The sequence below is a fragment of the Pseudopipra pipra genome, chromosome 2 (assembly GCF_036250125.1).
Source record: "Pseudopipra pipra isolate bDixPip1 chromosome 2, bDixPip1.hap1, whole genome shotgun sequence".
Classification (NCBI taxonomy): Eukaryota; Metazoa; Chordata; class Aves; order Passeriformes; family Pipridae; genus Pseudopipra; species Pseudopipra pipra.
Genome location: NC_087550.1, coordinates 98,582,806 through 98,602,205, shown reverse-complemented (window position 1 = coordinate 98,602,205; position 19,400 = coordinate 98,582,806). Strand labels below are relative to the sequence as shown.

General features: G+C 42.7%; 1 protein-coding gene across 1 annotated transcript in view; it reads right to left on the bottom strand.

Annotated features, from left to right (window-relative positions):
• The window catches only part of TBL1X (transducin beta like 1 X-linked), a 259,538-nt gene extending 250,815 nt beyond the window's left edge, over positions 1–8,723 (bottom strand). Inside the window, exon 1 of the mRNA XM_064646579.1 lies at positions 8,705–8,723. The gene's annotated coding sequence lies outside the window, so the exon portion shown is untranslated. The remainder of the gene's footprint in view (positions 1–8,704) is intronic.
• Positions 8,724–19,400: the final 10,677 nt, after the last annotated feature.

The window sequence follows — 19,400 nt, the reverse complement described above, 5'->3', positions numbered from 1 at the left end:
CTCAATATTCTTCATTGTTCCAACAGCCCTGAAAGAAGAGTTGAGAGAACTCCGAAAAAGTTCCCATAGCAACAGCAGAGAGATGGAACTATCTTTTTCCCAGCCCTGGATGAACAGCAATGACACATAATTGTGGTAGGTATTCCTTCCTGCGCTGAGCAGAGCTACTCTGTTTTGCAATTTCACACAGAAGGTCAGTATTTTTATTGCTCTCCAAAAGAGATGACTGCCTTTTCTGTTAAAATTATTACACTAATTTCCATCTTAGGAAGACAAAGAAGCTTTTTTTATCCTCAGGAACAACAATGGTGAAACAACAGCCTGCATGCATGCACATCCTAGACCGCAAATAGGGCAAGCAAACAGGGCCAGCAATGAGGCTTGGTGACCACCTCCTTATGGAAACTCCCCCAAATCCATGCCTAATTGGTGGGTGTCCAGTTTTGGACTAGCCCCAGTTTTGCTCCTAGCCACTGGAATATTCCCAGGGCTTTTTGTGTCTCTGCAGGGACTCAAGGGTTCCCCACAGCCCTTGTGTTGCTGCTGTGGTCAGCAGAGTGCAGCTTCCCTGGTATGTGGGCTTTTGTATGGAAACAATGATGATGGGCCAGGCTACTAAGTGAAGGGAAATAGCTCACTTGTACCTCCTTAGTTTAAGATGAACCTACCTCATCTACCTCATCCTGGGAGTTGCCCTCAGGAATGTGATGGCTAACCACAGACATTCAAAAGTCATCAGAGCAGCCCTGAGGTAGCACACTTCTCTGGCTATCATGAAAGTTTTACTTACAACAGGCTTTTATGCACTTTATAACACATACTTGTTGTTAACAGCAAAAAATAGGGAACCAGCAATTCATGGACCCATACTTCAAGGAAGTGAATATCGGCCTCTATTATTTCAGGATCTCCTCTTTTTAGGAGGAAAATTTACTAAAAAATACCAATGTACATATTACAATTTACGTAACCTCTATGCACTGCATCTATACTGCATCTATAGAGGTGTCTGCATCACTAACACAGTGAAATATTTTCTGCTTAATTTTCTCTGTTATCCAAAAAGATCATTGATTTAATGAACTTTTGATTAACTAAGCACAGTTTCTATTGATATATCATTTTTGGCAGTTTTTTCCTCATCTGATACTTCCAACCAATTCCCTATATCAAAGAACTTTTTTGTTAGGGCTACCATCTCTTCAGAACTGTGCCCACAACCCCAGTATGACTTCTTACACATGCAAATGCAGAAAATCCGTGGTCCCAGTAAGTGCAGGGCACATTCCAAGTGCCAGACCGGTGTATACTTGCCTGTTTTCACTACGGGCTGTAACTGTGCCTACACAAAGCCTTGCCCACACAGGCTGGATTTTTTCCACCAAGTGAACTGGTAGAACTGGTAGATCGGGCCCTGACCCAAATGCAAAGGCGATGGCACAGTAAGGAGAGAGGCTGTGCGTTGGGGTTTCCCTTTCACCAGCACTCCCCCTGTTGTTGGGCATCAAAGGCTGGCGGTGTCTCTTGAAACCACCTCACAATGCCAAGAGGTTTCCTTAGTGTGGTTTTGGGATTTTGTCTGGAATTTCTTGCCAACAAGGAAAAAAGAATAAAGTCATAGATGAAAAACTGACTAGATAAAACCCAGTGACTTTCTGCCTTCAGAAATTGAAGACTTTTGAAAAATGTCTTTTCCTATAAAATTCTAAAAAAATTAAACATGGGAAATACTTTGTGGAGTTTTTTTTTTTAAATATATTTTTCCTTTTCTTTAAAAAGCTCTGAAGAATTTCCAAGCATGTGAAAGATTTTATTTCAGGAGACTCATTTCTCGATGAAGGTGCTGGCTTGCCAGTTTACACAGCTAAAATTTGAACAGTGTAGGACCAACAAAATGTGCTTACAGAGAAGCCATTCAAAGAAAGTTCTTGCACCTACAACTACCAGGCAGCTATTGATAATAAAGTATTCTTTTATACAGAGTTAGGGAAAAGTTTGCTCTTATATACAGCATCAATTTCACTGGTAAATGGAGCCATGGTGGTGCATTTGGCGTAAAAAGCACAGCAGATCCGTATTTTCTATTCGATTTTAAGTGTTGATGTTATAGATTAGAAACAATTTTAAAAGGAAGAAGTCAGTGTATCGGCTGACAAATTTCAGGGAAGCTCACAAGAATTAAACCAGGCTGCAGAGCCCTCCTCCTCCTCCTCCTCCTCCCTTGTACTTCTTCCTCCTTAAACAAGGGTGCTGAGAGGAGCTCCAGCACTGCCATCCCCTCCCCCCAAAATAATGGAGCATGCCCGCAGCTCCCATAAAGTCAGCCTGCACAATCCCGAGGGAGGTAAAAATTCCCATGAAGGGATCATTCCAAATCCCCGGGATAAGTTTATTTGGCACGCTATTCAAGCAATAGAAGCCTTGCAATTGTTTTCCTTGACCTTTTAACCTGCTTTTCTTATCCCAACAGAGGTCAAAGGACAAGAACCCGGCTCCCATCCCCCTGCCTCTCCCTTCCCGGCCTCTAGCACACGGAGGCTCCAAGGCACGGGTTTATTTAGCCCAGGCAGCCAGAAACAGATGTCCACAACGTGAGAGCTGGGGGGCAGGAAGGGAAAGGAAGCGTAGGAAAGGTGGTTTGAAACTGGTATTTATTTAATTGATCATTAAGCCTGGAAAGGAGAGAAAAATCGAAGAGAGTTTTCCTGCAGGCAAAGAAAGTAATGGGGATTAGGGCACTTGGTGTATCGGTGTAACAGTATTTTTTCTCCACTAGTTCCAGTGGGTCAGATCTTACAATGCCTCCGGAGATCCCATCTGACTGGGGCTGCTCTCCAGGAAGATGAGGGTGGAGAAGCCTCTGCGAGAGGATTTCACCACGTCCGCATTCCCCTTCAGAAGCCATAAATTATGCTGAGCTCTGCTTATACTTTGAAGCCCCCTCAGTTTCAGCTCCCGAGGGGGCTGCAGAGGAGGAAGAAGAGGAGGAAGGCTGCTCTGTGAATGCCCGCAGGGCCGAGAGCCAACGCTTTCTGCTAGGGCAGCCGTCACACTCCTCGCACCGAGCCCTCGCAGGGGTGAGGCCGAGCCCCTGCAGCTCCTGTGCCGCCCATCGGGGGACGCGGGGCCCCGCCCGCACCTCCCCGGGGGGCAGAGAGCGGCACCGGGTGTGGCCGCCCCGCTGCGGCCCGGCCGGGCGGGGAGTGCCCCTCTCTTCGAGGGTTGTCGGTACCGCGCGGGGGCCGGCGCTGACCCCGCACAAAGCGCGGGTTCGGGTTCCCTCCGCCGGGACCACGTGACCCCGCGGGGGGGGCCCCCCTTCCCCCATCGCCTCAGGGGTCGGAGATGCCCGGACAGCCCGGGCGGCTCGGGGAGCCTCGGGAGTTCTGCGGGCTCGGCCTTGGGCCGCCCCGCCCGGCAAGGAATGGAACCCACACCTCAAGCACTCCAGAAGGTGTTGGCGGGGGGCGGCGGTCGCCGCCATCTTCCCGGTGCCCTGGCGACCTCCGCACCCCGCGGGACCCCCGGCTGGTGGGCGTCCGGCGTGGTTTTACAGCAATAAAGGGCACAGAGGTGGCCTATGTGGGCTCTAAAGGGTCGTTCCCGTACAGAGCATCACTGTAAATCACAGAGTCACAGAATCAATTAGATTTGAAAAGATTTCTGAGGTCATCGAGTCCAACCTATGACCGAACACCACCATGTCCACCAGACCACGGCACCAAGTGCCACGTCCAGCCTTCCCTTAAACACCTCCAGGAACGGTGTCTCCACCACCTCCCTGGGCAGCCCATTACAATGTCCAGTCAGTCTTTCTGTGTCATGTCCAACCTAAACCTCTCGTGGTGCAGCTTAACTGTCCTCTTGTCCTGTTGCAAATCTCCTCCTTTGGTTCAAACCCAAACCAAAACAGAAGTGGGTGTTTGTGTATCTAGCAGCTCTTTCTGCTCCCAATAACTTGTAGCTTATGCTGTGGGTGCTGCCAAAATCATCCATGTTGTGTTTTCTGGAGCAAGGAAAGCCATGCATTCAATGGGTCATTTACCTTCACGAAATGCTGCTCATGTTTGAGTATTTCCATCTACATTTTTAAGCAGAATAAGGGGGGAGGGAAGGGGCAGGTGCTCCGGAAGTCTTGGTTTAAGGTGTAGAGGCCTTAACCCGTGAATGCTCCTCTAGCTCAGACGGTGATGGTACGTAGCTACTGCCCTTGTGCACTGATAACAGGGAAGATCCTTCGCAGAACAGTTTTACCTGGGTTATTTTGCAGATTTTAGGAAGTGGGAACTTGAAAGCATTTGGACCAGGTATGTTTCATCCTTCCCTCACCAGGTCATGGCAAGGACTGTAGCTCGTTGCCCTCTGAGGTGATTCCTGGTGCAGAGCTGTGCAACAGCAAACCAAAGCCTACTGTCCCTGTGCTGGTTGCCCTCTGCAGTACCAAAATCCATGAACCTCTCCCCAGCTTGCCTGCACCATGATCTTCTATGTCAGCCCAGAAGGAGCTGGCAGAAGAAGCAGTGTGCTGAGCTGCCCATTCACGGGACCTCCTGCAGCCTCCTCTGCAACTTCAGTTAAAACAACCATAAAAGGGATTTCATTTCTTTGTGATACCAATGCCTTGCCTCTTGTCTTTCCTGAAATGTTCCTCAATGTCCACCAAACTAAGAATAAAGAAGAAAAAGCCCAAGTCAAATGCTGCCTAAAGCAAACAGACTCAAGGAGGTCTCTCTGGGGATCCTGGGACAGAACAAATAGCCAAGTCAGCGATGGTATGAGACTGCGCTGTGAGACAGCGCTGTGAAACTCATTCCAAGGGTAAAAGCCAGACTGATGTGAGTGATGTGGTATTTCATGGGGATGTAAAATTAGGATACATGCAGAGAGCGAGTTTCTCTGCTGACTTAATCTAATGCCATTCCAGTAATCTCAGAAAATTGCACTGATTAATACAAGAAGTGACTCGGATCCTGGAATGATGAAAGCAGGGTTTCAGAAAAAGCAAGTAAAGGGGATGGTAGAGTTCAGTCTTGGTGTAAACTGATGTTCACCTAAACCAACAACAGTCTCCATACTAAACATAGGATCATTTCTGCTCATGAGAAATTTCCAGTGTGATTTAAAAGCTTTTGGAATTAGCTTTGAGTGTTAGAGCAGTACCAGTACTAATGAAAAACATTAACATCTATCCCCTTTTTACTAATTTAAACTTGCTATGCAGCTTAAACCCCAACTCTCATCACAGCTGAGTTTGGCCAGTTAGCTTTTGTTGGGCTGTTTTAACACATGTCAAGAGTCTAAATAGAATCCAAGTGTATCCACTCCGTCTTAGAAGCAAATAAGGAAAAACAAAGCTTTTTTGTGTGCTTGAGAAAACTGAAATGACTACCATTTATATTATACATTCGGATAAACCATCTTTTGTGGAAATAATTATTAAAACATATTTTTATTTTTATAGATTGTTTGATTTCTTTTGCTGCTGAAGGTATGTTGCCCAGTCTGTTGTCTGAAAGAAACCCATGACAAAATGGGCAAACTGACAGGAAAATAAGACCTAATGATGGAGAAAATCCAAATGGAAAGCCTGCTGCAATTTGATGAGGATCCACCAGAATTACTGGACACATTACAAACACCACTAATGCTTGCAATCTCAACCAAAGTCATAAAATACTTTTTTTTTTTTTTTTTTAAGGGCTATTGAAACTTCATTGTCTAGCTAAACAAAATGCAATTATTCCATCCTGCATTGTTTGGGATTTTATTATTCAGTTTGCCTCACAAATGCATATGCAGTCATGTTTATCTAAGATAGGATATCAATAAGCTTCAGCTTTTGCCCATTTTTTTTCTGAGCAGTTACTGTGTAATGGAATGAAGTGGGACAGCCAGAACCACAGGGTCCCAGGCGTTCTCTTCCTGTTTAAGTAAAATAAAGTGCTCTTCGTAGGCTGTCAGGAAAACTAAAAAGAAAAATATGCAACTGCACTAGTCATCATTACCGATGAAATTGTGTTTGTATGCATGTGTATGTGAGCATATACTGGCATGTGTCAGCATGTTTAGTTCTGTAAAGAACTTTCCTGCTACACAGTAACAGGCAAGTGCTTCACATTTGGTGCTGGAGGTTCCCTGATGGCGAACAGAAAACAAGAAGCCTTGCCAGCAGTCGATCATTGCTTTTAAAAATATGTCAATTCCTAATAATTTTTTTTAATGAGAAATGTTTTTGTCACGGGGGAAATACAAGTTCTCTTACATTTGCTGGGTTTGGGACCATAAAATCCATAGTGCCCTTGGTGGATGTTTATTCCAAGTGAAGGCTAGAAATGTAATTACTGTTTTCCCTTTGGGTTTTGTTGTGATGATGTGAGCATCTATAAATAGTTTAATATCCCATTTATTCTGTAATGTTCTTGGTAGTTACAGTGGGATATGCTGAATCATCTGATTCTTTGGCTACCTTGCCATCTTCCTTTTCCTAAATAGCTCCCTGTTTTTAAAGCTGTCCTAGTCCATCTCTCCCTTTTTGCCCTTGGTCCTGGTGAGAGAGGTGTTGAGTTTATGTTGCTGCAGGCAATATATTGCAACTCATCCACTTGTATGGACATTGAAGCAGAGTTTGGAGAAGTTGGTGTACAGCCAGCTCTTGATGTGAACACCAGATAATATGCAGTGGTGCCTGACTTCTATCTGTATACTAAAGTCTCACATACAAAAGGTAAAACAAATATTTCTTTCTGTTTACAATTCAAACCCGTCTTGTTTTTATCAAGCATTCCTCATTTCTGCTTTTCAAAGCCATAAGGATTGTTGACCTACTTTTCAGGTGGGAAGAAGAGATATGGAGGGAGCAGCTGGCTTGCAATATACTGTAAAATCATTTCTCTCCACAAGTACATAAACACTTATTTACATTCAACTGTGACTGGCCTTCCAAATCTTACTATCTCCTTTGATTCCTCAGATGTTGATTTTTAAAGTGAGTGGTCACAGATTTAAGGAAATGTAGCATTTGCTTCTTAAAAACAGACCTTCAGCATGTCTGTTTTTTCCTTCTTATTTGAATGCAGATTTTTTGTTGTTTCTCTAGACTCGTATTTTGGGAGGTTCAGACAAGGACTTGGATAAATATGTGATCCTTCAGCCCTCAGGCCGAGACGATTTTAACCGTGGTGCATTTATGAGACCTGTGGGTGTGATTGAGGAGCAAGTTTTCAGAATCAATTAAACGATGGCGTGGTGTGCTGGAAAGGGAGGCAGAGATCTGAACGGAGTCATGGCTGATACTGTTTGGAAAGGGTCTGTCTGTGCTGCAGAGGATCAGCAGCCTGTCATTCTCTGCCTCCCACTTCAGTTTCACCCCATCCGTAAAGAAGTCAGAGTCTGGAAGGCAGAAGCTGCTTTCTCAGATTTCCCTCTGACATCTAGTACTGAATGTACCTTCTGTGTCTGAACTGAAAATTTCATCACCTTTTTTATTCTTCTGATTTCACTCTCCCTGTTTCATTCCTTACATAAAGCTGAAAAAACAGGCAAGGAAAAGCAGCCAGAAGGTCCCTCAGTCTAGAGGGGGGCTGGGATGTTATGAAAGACAATTACTCCGGGAGACTGTGTAGCTATGCAATAGCAAAGCCAAAGAAGGAGCCCTGGGGAATTACATCAGCTTTTTTTTTTTCCCTTTCCTTCCTAGGGGGAAAAATCTTGAATAGGGTTGTGAGCTGTCTAACTCTAATCAGCACTGCCCTAGTTCACAGCAAAGCATGCAGAATGAACCAAGAGCAGAGCACACACAGCTTCTGCAACAAGCTGTTTTCAAAAACCAAGGCACATAATTTCCTGTGAAGCCCTGAAGAATGGAAAGGATAATATGAAACGCAGGCTTTTTCCCGTTAATCCTCTCTGTGTATACTCTGTTTCACCTTCAATCTCTCTTTGTCTCCTTTCTGTCATTCATGACTCAGCACCGCCTTTCATAAAACCCCTGTGCCTCTCTCTAACACGCTGACAGCCTCACACTCCTCGTGCAGGGCTGCAGATCTGATTCCTTTGTCTGTCCATATAACCTGACTCATCTCTTCTTGGACACTGTCCTTTGCCAGTCACTTCCTGACAGAACAAAGTATCAGACTGGGTTAAAAAAAAAAAAAAGATAAAAAAATCATTCAAGGGCATGAATGCTGTAGGATTACTCAGCTAATTGCAAGGCCAACTCAGCAGCAGGTTTCAGCCATACCAGGAGCTGGTACCTCCCGGCCGTGTCCTCCAGGGCCCTGCAAGGGTTGCTTACTGAACGGCGCTTCAGCCCGTCCTGAAAGCTCAGTCCCGTTTCCTTCGGCATTGTGCCACCTGCACAGCTGCAGAAAAAAGCTGAAAGCCCCTTCACCTCTCCCGCTGTGTGGTGGCAGCGCCCACTGCTAGTTCTTTTTTGTGCTGCCACATCACTTGGAGCACTGTCTCCGCAGGGCAGACATTTTGCTTCGCTTTGTGATTATCCAGCACCACCCCCCCACCTGTGACAATAAGGAAAGATTTAAGCAGTCGCCAGCCTAATAGTTCTGACATGCAGACCAAATGAAATAACTCATAGTGGAGCTGGCAACCAGGAAACTTCAGAAACAAATTGATCTGGCAAGGAGTTTTCATTATGCTTCGGGGAACAGGTTGATCTGACAAAAATAGAAGTTGGCAAATAGATTACCTCTTGAAAAACGGCACACCAAGGTGGTGCAGAGAGATGTGGGGCGGTGTCTGATCTGGTTCCAGGAGCTGGGGTTGGCTGGTTCGGTAGAAATTAGGAGATCGAGCTCTTTGGAGCAGAGATTTTGTCATTTGTGTGTTTCCTAAAGCACCGTGCAGGCTTGCAGCTTTCTCCTGCGGCTCCTGTCGCAGCCAGTGCACATCATCCTTGACTTTCTGCAACTTGTTCAGCTCTCACTCGACACAATTATGGTGTCGGTGTGCTTCCGACCTTTCCTTGCTCTGTCTCCCAGGCTTCTGCTCCCCCTCAGCTTCGTTCCTGAGTGTGGCTAGGGAGGGTGAGGAGCCCTGGAGGAGATTTTTTCCCTAATTGCCCCATTGTGGTAGCTGCTGTCACAGGTACCATGTGTTTTTATTCTTGCAAAGCATCCAAGTGCTTAATGCCAGGAGAGAAAAAGCTGTTTATAACCTGATATATAAGCCTCTAGTATTGCTGATGGGGACACTAGGCCTCCAGAATGGTTAAAAGATTTTTACAGTGCACAAAAATATTTTATCATCAGTATCAAATATGCAAATCATTCATTCTTTAAAAAGAAATCCTCTTACATGTCTAGCAATTAAAAATAACTTCTCTGTCTCCACCTGTGAATAAGTTTCTAAAAAGTAGCCTGTTTTCTTTCTGTAATTTTTCCTGTCAGCTCTCTCTAGTTTTTGGGTTTTATTTTTAGTGATTCATCTTTCAGCTACTCATTTTACCCTTATTAGGACTTCCTATATGTCTGAGCTTTTTCTTAATGAGTGGTATTGATGCTTCATTAGAATAATAACTTCTTACTATTTTGTAGCAGTATAGGCATGAAGGGTTTTAAAAAAAATTTAGGCAGTATGGCTTTTCCCACAGAATAAGTGCCATCTACTAAATGATTTAGCTAAATTGTATGAAAAGAATAAATCTGAGTCTCAGAAGTTGATGAGAAATCCTTGGATATACTGTGGGAAAGATGCTAAATACTTGTGTCATGGCACAATGCAGACATTTTCCTGCGTATCTAAAGATGGAAAAATAGGAAATAAAAAAAATTGCAAAAATATCACCTTGACTTTTACTAGGGTCGTAATGAGGTACTTCAGTTAACGTTAATGCACCATGATAAAAATTAGTGCACATCACAGTGTATACATTGCTGCGGGTCCTTTATTCATAGTTTGAGAAGGATGCCCTGTGGGCCCTTAGACTTTCCTGCTAGGATAAGAATATACTTTTGCAGGATAATAAGCATTCAGAAGGATGACAGAAGAGCAGTGTAGTAGCTCAAAGGCTATGTATAGAAAGCCTTGGAATGTTTGCATTTTCTCCTTTTCTTACCGTCTTCCTGACAATTTCATGGTTTCCTGCTAGCAATCCGTCTGTTGCACTTTGAAGTTAAGGTAACATATAAATCTTGCAGTAGTTATGAAACCATTACAAGGGAAAGGTTTGGGTTTTATTTTTTGTGTTATAACACTGTTTGGAAAAGACATGGATGAAAATGCCTAACAGATAATGATGAGAAGGTGTCCTAAGAATAAACATAAGCACACAATTCTAACCAGGAAAGCTTTACAGAGGTACTTCAGTTATGTGCAATGCTAGTAATGAGTTGTCCAGGTCAATGACATCTGGATTCTTTTGTGTTACAAATGTTATGTAATCCAGTCTTCGTTCTCAAAAATTCAAACTGTTTTTGCCCAAACCACAGTTTCTAGAATTCCTTATAAATTTGGGATTGATGAATCTAAAGAGCTTTGCATGATTTGGGAGAAAATATGCCATGTTTTTCTTTTGTTTCCGAATGCCATGTCATTAATTGTTTTAGTCTTTAGTTAAAATCAAGCTGAATTATTTCTAATAGTGCATTGAGTATATTTAAAAGGTTTGTCATAGAGAATTTTCTAGGTCTAGGGATGCTTAATGTATTACATGCCATGGTTTAACTGAAAGTTTATTAGGCAGCTTGTGAAAACAGATCAACTTAGCATAAAAAATTGTTGATTCAACATCAGCTTTGATGGGTAAATAAAGAACAATTATGTACTTGCAGTCTGTTGAGTCTCAAGCTAGGTTAAAGTTACACATCTCCTGAAAAATGCCTTATGACCATAAATTACTGTGAGTTATGCAGGCTACAGTATGGTTTAGAGTTTGAAAGACATTGCAAAAGCCTGATAGAAAGACTTATATTTTATAAGATAGCTCTGCCTTATCTTCTGTCATCTTTAAAGCCGATTTGAAGTATCACTGAATCAAAAAAAAAAAAAAGGAACTCTCCATTTTCTGTCTCTTCCTTCCATTTATTCTTCCTTTTCCCCTTCCCTTTCTAATTTCACTTTCCTGTTTCCCATTTCTGTTTTTCTTCACCAAAAGTGAAAAAAGATGCTTTTTATGTAAAAAGAAGTCTATCCTTCTTCTTCTCTGACCTCCATCAAGAGCAGTAAAAGATTGTCTGAGTTAGTTTCTGTAATATAAGTGGATACAATGTAGTATGAGCAGATGGAGGGTGAACAGACAAGGGGAAGGAGCAGAGTCAAGCTAGTCCTGCAGTGAACTCCACTGGCTGAGAACTGAGTGAGCTGGGAACTCTTTCCGTTCTTAAACCACCTTTCCTGAGGGAAAAAAAAAGGCATGTGAGATTTTAACAGCTATGCATGTTTTAAAATGATTGACTGTTTTATGTATTTCAATTGTTCATTACCCAGATCTTTCTGAGATAAAAAGGAAGTGTTTTGTTGCTATACTGTCTCTTCTGAAGGTTTTTACATACTGTTCTTTGCAATATCACTATCATTTTCACATTGTTGGAGAAAACATCCCAGTTTCCTTTGCCCCAAAATTTTAAGGGTATATTTTTCAAATAAGTGAATTTGTGTTCAGTCATGGAGGGAAAAGAGTCTGAAATGTTATACTTCCATGAAAATGTGAAGAAAAGAATTTTTTTTTCATTTTGAGTCTCCTGAAATTTCTCAGGCAAATGTCATTGTGTGATTACTGCTGCTAACAAAGGATTGAAGCAGTATGAAAAGAATATGCAGGCTACATGAGGGGAGGGAGGGAAAAGGAGGTGGTTGATTATGAATGTGAAAACTTTATTTACACACACACGCGCAAACAATCAGCAGCTTTGAGAAAAGAATGCAGAAAATAGCGCACACGCACACATTTTTTACATTTCTGTGTGCATAATGGCCCTCTAAAGAATGAACCAATTTGGTAATTTTGCTCCACAGAGGATTTGTTATGCTTGTAAAGAGGCAGCATTTTGAATGACGCTATGTTTTTTCTTCTTTATGTTTAGTGCTCATGAGATGAAGTTGACAGAAGGAGGATTTTTTTCCTGTAGTCATCCAGCACTCAGCATGATGCAAGGCTGGTTTTGAGGGAAGACACAGCAGTTGCCTGGTTTTTTGCAAAGTGTCGACAGCTCAGACACAAGATTGGCTAAACATGGTTCCACTGACAGATCTCAGGATAAGTCCATGAAGGGGACACATAAGTGAACAGAGATAGAAGTAGAGCAGGTAGTGCTGCTCTTGTGCTGTCAGAAGCAGATCAGCCCTCACTGACCCATTGCTGCCTCTTGATCATCATGCCCACAGATTTGGAGGTTGATCCAAATGGTGGTGGCTCTGGTGGCCTCTGTCATATTTAGCACAGGTCAGCTTTCCCTCAGGTCTTAGAGTTGCTGTGGGCTAAAGTGGAGTCCTCCAGGGCTTGATCCCAGTTACACACTTTGTCCTGCGAGTTGGGTGACAGCTGGCAATTGGCAGAAAAGGCAATGGTGCAGTGAATTATAGTCAATGAATTTTGCAACGTTGAATCACTGGGCTCAGCAAAGAGAACTGAATGCTGGGCAATGATCATCTATATAACAGCATGTTAAAATAATTAATAAGACATGTTGAAGATAAGGATTATGTCTGCACGTGTGCTTATGTGGGTGCATACTTTGGTAGAGTGTATCTACCTGCCAGACAGATTCTTGCTTCCCCCCCTTTGGGTTGGGAATTTGTGGGAGACTGGGATGATTGCTCATTAAATTCAAAAGTCTTTTGGAAAGATGCTTCTTCAACCTGCTTTGGACCCTTTCAAAATTAGGAGGGTCAGACCTGAGCAGGCCCATGAGCTTGGCTTTTGGAAATTTCTGCTGGGAACCAAGAATATGCGTGTGCGTGCATGTACGTGCTCCATAGGAGCTGTGTTCCTCAATACTATATTTCTCACCAGAGGCAGGCTCCTCTCTGTTCTGTCCATCTATCTGCTTTTCCCTTGATTTGCAGTGAGGGCTGGAAGGCCTATACACGTGCAGTGAGGTGCAGTGTAGGGCACACTGCTGTCTGTAGTGGTGCACTTGGCATTTTGTTGGGTGTCCATGTGAGGCTGTGCTAGACAGGCACCTTTTGCTGCTTGCCTGTGAAAGGGTCTTAATATAGGTCTGAGGGAGCCCATGAGCTGTACTCCCAGTTGCAGGACCCCGTTTTCAGCATGTTAGAGGGCAGGCCATGATTCTCTTGTGCCAATGCCATGCTAGGCATCTAAGAATCCCAGGGCACACTGGAATGTTATTTTTTGATGGCTCAGTGTGACAGTTTTCTCTTGCCCCCAGTCCTTGCGAGAATGAGATCAAAAGCCTCTCACTGGCTGCTCTGGCTGCACTGCATCCCCGGTTTTCTACTCTCCTGTAAGGGAGTGTTTATTTAGAACAGGTGAAGCTGGAAAAATCCATTACAGTGAAATTTATTGTATTCACATTGCTCACACTGCTACTTTAGATATTGTCAAATATACAGCATGTTTAGCAATTGCTGTAACAGTATGCAGAGTTAGGAAGTATGAAGTTAAAATAAAATGAGTTAATACTTGCCTTTGTTTAAAAATGCAATGTTGCTATTGCGATGCAGCTGGAATTGCATTCTCCAGAGGGAACATAGCCTTTTATTTTAAAATGCTTTCTACACAATATTTTAATTCCTCTCTATTGATTTATCTGGAATGGCAAAAAATAATATAATGCTGTGTTAGATCCAGCAAGTAATCTTTGTTTTGAAATTCATTATGCTGTGGTGCAGACACATGGTACTGTAGTGGTATATAGAAGAAGAAAATCAGTGTTATGCAAAATATGTTGTGAAGGGTGGATGCTAAGAATATCAAACATCTACTGTAATTCCTGTCATGGCAAAACATCTCACTTCCTGATGAGGTTGGATAAGTATTTAAAACCGAAACATCTTCCATGGAAAGATGTAAATTCAGTGGCATGAAAATAGTCTATGGACTTGCGAGACTTTGTTGAATTCCATGTTGTAGAAAATCCAACACATGCCAAAGTAATCTGAATACTTTGCATCAACTTTCAAAATGAAACTTTCTTTTTTTTTTTTTTATTTCAAATGGATTTCTTGCCTAGAACTCTGCTTTCGGTGAAAAAAAACCCACTCAAAATTGAAATGATGTGTGCAACAGTGACAGGATTTTCAGTTCAGTGACAACTGCTTTTTCTGTCCTTGTTCCCTTCTCCTCCCCCAGCGGATTTGCTATCAACTAAAAATATCCATCATATTTGTAGGTCTGTGTCTGACTACTCTACTTCACAGCTCTTTCCCTTTGCACTGTGTCACTTCCACAGCTCCCACGCTTCTCATACATTGATTTTCAAAATTTTCGTGATTGCCAGTCATCTGTCTCACCTCCATCACACTGAGTTACCTTTACTCCATAGCTTATCAAGTGACAGAGGTGGAGAACACTGTTGGAGAAACTTATTTCTATCAGGTCAGGTTTTTCTCAACCTTCTCAAGGCTTTGGGTTTTAGATACTGCCCACTGTGAACTGTGGTGTTTCTTGGCAAATTTCAGTGCGTTTCATCATATCAGCAAAGCTCAGGTGGTGTCTCCAGAACATCGGAGGTCTCTTTCCAGTCAGTGTTCGAAACACAGGAAACTTACTTCATAATGCAATGACTATTTTCCTTCTTTCCATCCCCCAACGTGGGGCTTGTGGAGGGCTGTTACAGAGGTGGGGGGCAATGTCAGAGGATAGAGCCCTGCTCTCCCTTTCTACACAGCAGGTATAAATATTGCAGCTAAATGACTTGTCAGGGGGAGCACAGGTCTGCTGCAGGTCTCCTGCATGACTGTGCCACACAGCAGAGCCATTTTGCAGTCAAAAGCAGTTTAAACAGTGCAGGGGTCAGAGCCACCAGCAAATCTGTAGTGTGACTGGGACCTACCTGTCACCGTCTGCTGCAGGTGTTATTTCACTGTCCATCTCTTGTGTCGGTAGGATGCCCTGATTGAACAGTACATTATACTTAAGCAGAATGGCCTCAGTTGACCTCTAATTGCTTTAGATTGGAGGGGAGACAATGAAAAAATGCAGGAAAGGGGTCTTTTGTACACACATTAAGCTCAACAATAGGTGATTCGTTACAGCTTCATGATGTGAAAGGCCCAGGACCTGCTCAGTGTAAAGCAGCGTTGCTTCACTGATTTCAGTAGGAAAATGCTTATTTTCACCTCTCTAGAATTTCATCACTAGCAAAGATTTGAATTGGCAGTCTAGATCCCAAACCTTACACTCCAGAGAGAACAAATCTCAATATGAATGTTGAAGAGGGGTTGATAAAATACTGTAAAGGCTAACATGCAGTGGGAGGACAGACTGGCTCAGGATGGGGGCACAGCTGTAGTTTGTTCACTCTCATGTGCTGCAATTCTGACGTGTGGCCATTTTCTGAATTGGAAAATTGGCTTTTTACATCGACAAAAGCCAGGTTACAGCAGCTTTTTCCTCTCAGACGTCCCTTATGCAGAGAACCAAGAAACAGCTGTGTCACTCCTGATGTGTTTGGAGGTTCCTTCAGAAAAAGGATGTTCTGAAGCTGCCCATGCTGCCTGGGCACACTGAAGCTTCCATGTCAGACCAGAGAGCCTGTGTCTGTGAGGGCTCCCATTGCAGGCACACCTCTTGTGCCCTGTCCCCACAATCAGCTCTGGCACTCATCTCAAAGCCCAAGGTGCCATGGAGACCTGGGTGATCAATCTCTAGACTGTCTGGGAGGACTAGGCTGCCCCTGGAAGATGTGACTGCCTTTAATCCTAGGAAAAATTTTAGCCCACCCACAGGCCCACATCCCAGCCCATCTTTGGCCCATCCATGTCCCCAGGGAGGTGTCTGATGCTGGGACTGGGGCTGCCCCGGTGCTCCTGGCTGCCCTGCTCCTGGCCGGACTGGCATGGGCCCTGACTACCAGTCCCTGCCATCACCTGCCATGGGGAGCTGGAGCAGGGCTGATGGCCATGGGGGCTGATGTAGGGTCCTGGACCATGGGCAGGGTGGAGTGAGCCTTGGGGGACTGGTGATGCCCCCAGGGACATGACAGAAAGAAGGCAAGTGGGCAGATGTGGTTGGTTGTATCCTGTAAGTGATTTAGTGATAGGCTTAAGGTAGCAGACAGAGCAAATAGCACATCTCAGAAGGCTTTTAATATATAATGGCTTATTTAGTCATTTTAGTTAAATCTTTTATTTATGTGAACTGAAGTTTGGCCCTTTAACTGTAATGGGTAGGTCTAGTACATGATCCACTGTGCAGTATCTGACTCTACAGGCAGAGCTGTTTATATTCCAGGGTTTTGTAGGTTTCTCTAAGCTGCTTCTGATATATCTTTGTTAGATGGATTATGCATTTTATTTCTCATTCCTAATAGTGAAATACAAACCTCACACTCAGGCATTTCCCACAAAGCAAAACCCCTCTGCAACTCAGAAGTGTTGAACGCTGATTTATTGGTCATGTGTGAACAAATAAATTCCCCAGAAATCCGTTGTTTGGAACGAAGGGCACACAGCTTGCCTCTGCAGCTGTGTGGTGTGTGGATGAGGTCATTCCTGCCACACAGCCAGCTCTGTCTGCAGGCCCCCAGACAGCCTACAGCCTGGAAGAGGCAGGAAAAGTGTGCATGGAGGGTTGAAGACGGCGGTTTTTGTTATGATAGAATTCTTGCAATTGCAAGCTGTGGGATTTGTAACATGGTCTTCCTCAGCAGTGACACATCCAAAACGCTTCCTCACCTGCCTGAGGAGAGAGTGAGCAGCAGTATAATCCTCTGTTAGAATGACAGAAAAATAGATCAAAGCAAATTGTTTGAATGTGTATGTTAGGGAAATGGATATGGAAATGCAAATAAAAATACGTTGTCATTACTCTTACTCTGTAATGGGCTATCCAGTCTGGTTCCAGAAACAGAATATGACGTATTTTAAAGTGGTACTTAAAGAAGATCCACAAGACCCTGCTGCAAGACCTGGGCTGAAGTCTGAGACTTTGCAAACTTTGCATCATTTGACACAAAGCAATATGCCAACCCATGAACATACAGATGTTAATGTCTTAGTGTAAAGATATTAACACATTTAACATTTTATGCAACTTTATGCAGCCTTTTTGCACATTATATTCATATAATTATGATAAGAATTTTTATCTGCCCAGAAGCTTTGGGAACAAGCTCACTGAACTGTGACTTGGTGAATTTTTGAACTCTTTTAAGGCAGAATATGATGAATTATTAATAAACAATGAAATACTTCTATGATGTTAGTGCTACTGGCAGTCTGGGAAACTTCAGTTTCTTGGGCATGCCAGCTAAAAAGAGACGAGATATTTTCTCTCTGTCTCTCTGATTTAATTTTTAAGCCAAAAGCACAATAAAATTACTTGTGAAGCTGAAAAAAAATACTTTCTATTGAGTCCAAAGGAAAAAAAAAACAACAGCAAGTAAAAAAAATTAGTAATATGCTCTATTGAAAATGAAAAAAAATCAGAAAGTGATAAAACTTACTGAAATAGATTTAGACATGCCAACAACAAAGGAAAAACTGAAAAAAAAATGATATCCAAAAGAATCTGCCAGTGCATCAAGTCATGTCAGAGAAAGCCCTGTGGATGAGGCTGGCATTAAGAAAGGATTTTGTGTGTTGTTAATAAAACAGCCTCTAAATTGTGCTGCAAACTCTTCCTCTGTTTATTGGGGAGAAAAAAAGTAATTTAAATAAATGAGAAGACTTATATAGGAATTCTGACCTCAGACCCATTCAATTTACAGAACAGAGTCTGAGGTAAATGAGGCTGTGTTACATTAGAGACAAAATTGATACGTTGTGTTTAACCCAGTGACTATAAAGACTGGGATCCTGTGGCACACACAATACTACAGAAGCACACAGAGGAAGAGATATTTCTGGGATATCATGGTTCCCAGGACTGTACATTTAAATAATCACTGAAAAATTAAATATCATCAGTTGTGAATGATGTTTCATCCAGTAATGCAATTGGCAGAAAATCAATGGTTTTGTGGAAATATATTGGTCTTTGTGAAAATGTTGGTTTATTTTTTTGGAGGATGGATAGCTGGCCATAACAAAATCAACTGGAACAGCTGATAGCTTGAAGGCTGTAGCACTTATATGAAAACTTATGTTTCTTCACTTCTCATTATTCTGGTGCCATATTGTGCCTTTCTTCTGAACAAAAAATTATAAGCCTCCTTTTCTTCATATGATGGAATGAAAACGCTTTCTAACACCATTATTTTACATGAAACTTTCCTTTTTGCAGTGGTCCATTTATCACTTCTTAATTAAACATATTGGCAGATCAGATCCTATTTATTATCTCAGTAAAATATTGAGACCATTTTATTATAAGAAAAAAGATGGGTAAATAAATTTTACAGCTTTATAGTCAAACATTTTTCTCTGAAATTCCATGTTTTTATTCACAATAATAGATCAGTTTGCTTCTTGGAGAGTTAGGAGTCTGCAGAGCTGGGGAGTATGCACATTTAATTTAGATCACATCTCTGTGTACATTAGGCTTTATTCTGACTCAGGGAAGACAGAAAACATCTGATCCATCATTAATCTGAGAGGAAAAAATTATTAAAAAAAAGAAAATACATTCAAACCAAACTGAACAAATATGACCTTTGACTTTAGCAAAGCCTGTGACATTGTCTACCATAGCATCCTCCCAGACAAACTGATGAGAGAAGAACTGGCTAAGTGAACAAGAAGGTGGGGGGAAGATTGGTAATACTGTCAGGCCAAAAGCGTAGAGATAGTGCTAGGATGGTGTTGGTTCCTAGCAGTGTCTCACAGGCACTGTTGTTAATGTCTCTGTTAATGAACTGCATGGTGAGAACTGATTTGCTGATGATTCCAAACTGGAGTGAGTGGCTGGTACACTGGAGGGTGGGAGATGCCATTCAGGAACATCTTATCAGGCTGGAAAAGTGATCTGAGAGGAACTGAACGAAGTTCCACAAAGCTGAATGGAAAATCCTGCGTCTGGGATGGAGTAATACCATGCAGTAATACCATGCACTAGTAGTGGCTGGGGACTGAATGGGTGAAAGCAGCTTCGCAACAATGACCTGCTGGATTCAAGTTCATTTGAACTGGAACTGGACAAGTGACCAGCCTCACCTTGGGCTGAAGGAGCTTAGCCAGTGGGTCAAGTGACTTTTTTTCCTCTATTCAGCACTTTTGAAACTGCCCTTGGAGAATAGTGTCCCTGTTTGGGCTTGCCAGGACAAGAAAGACACTGAGTTTGTATGTGAGTGAGCCCAGTGAAGAGTGCCCAGGTGGACAGG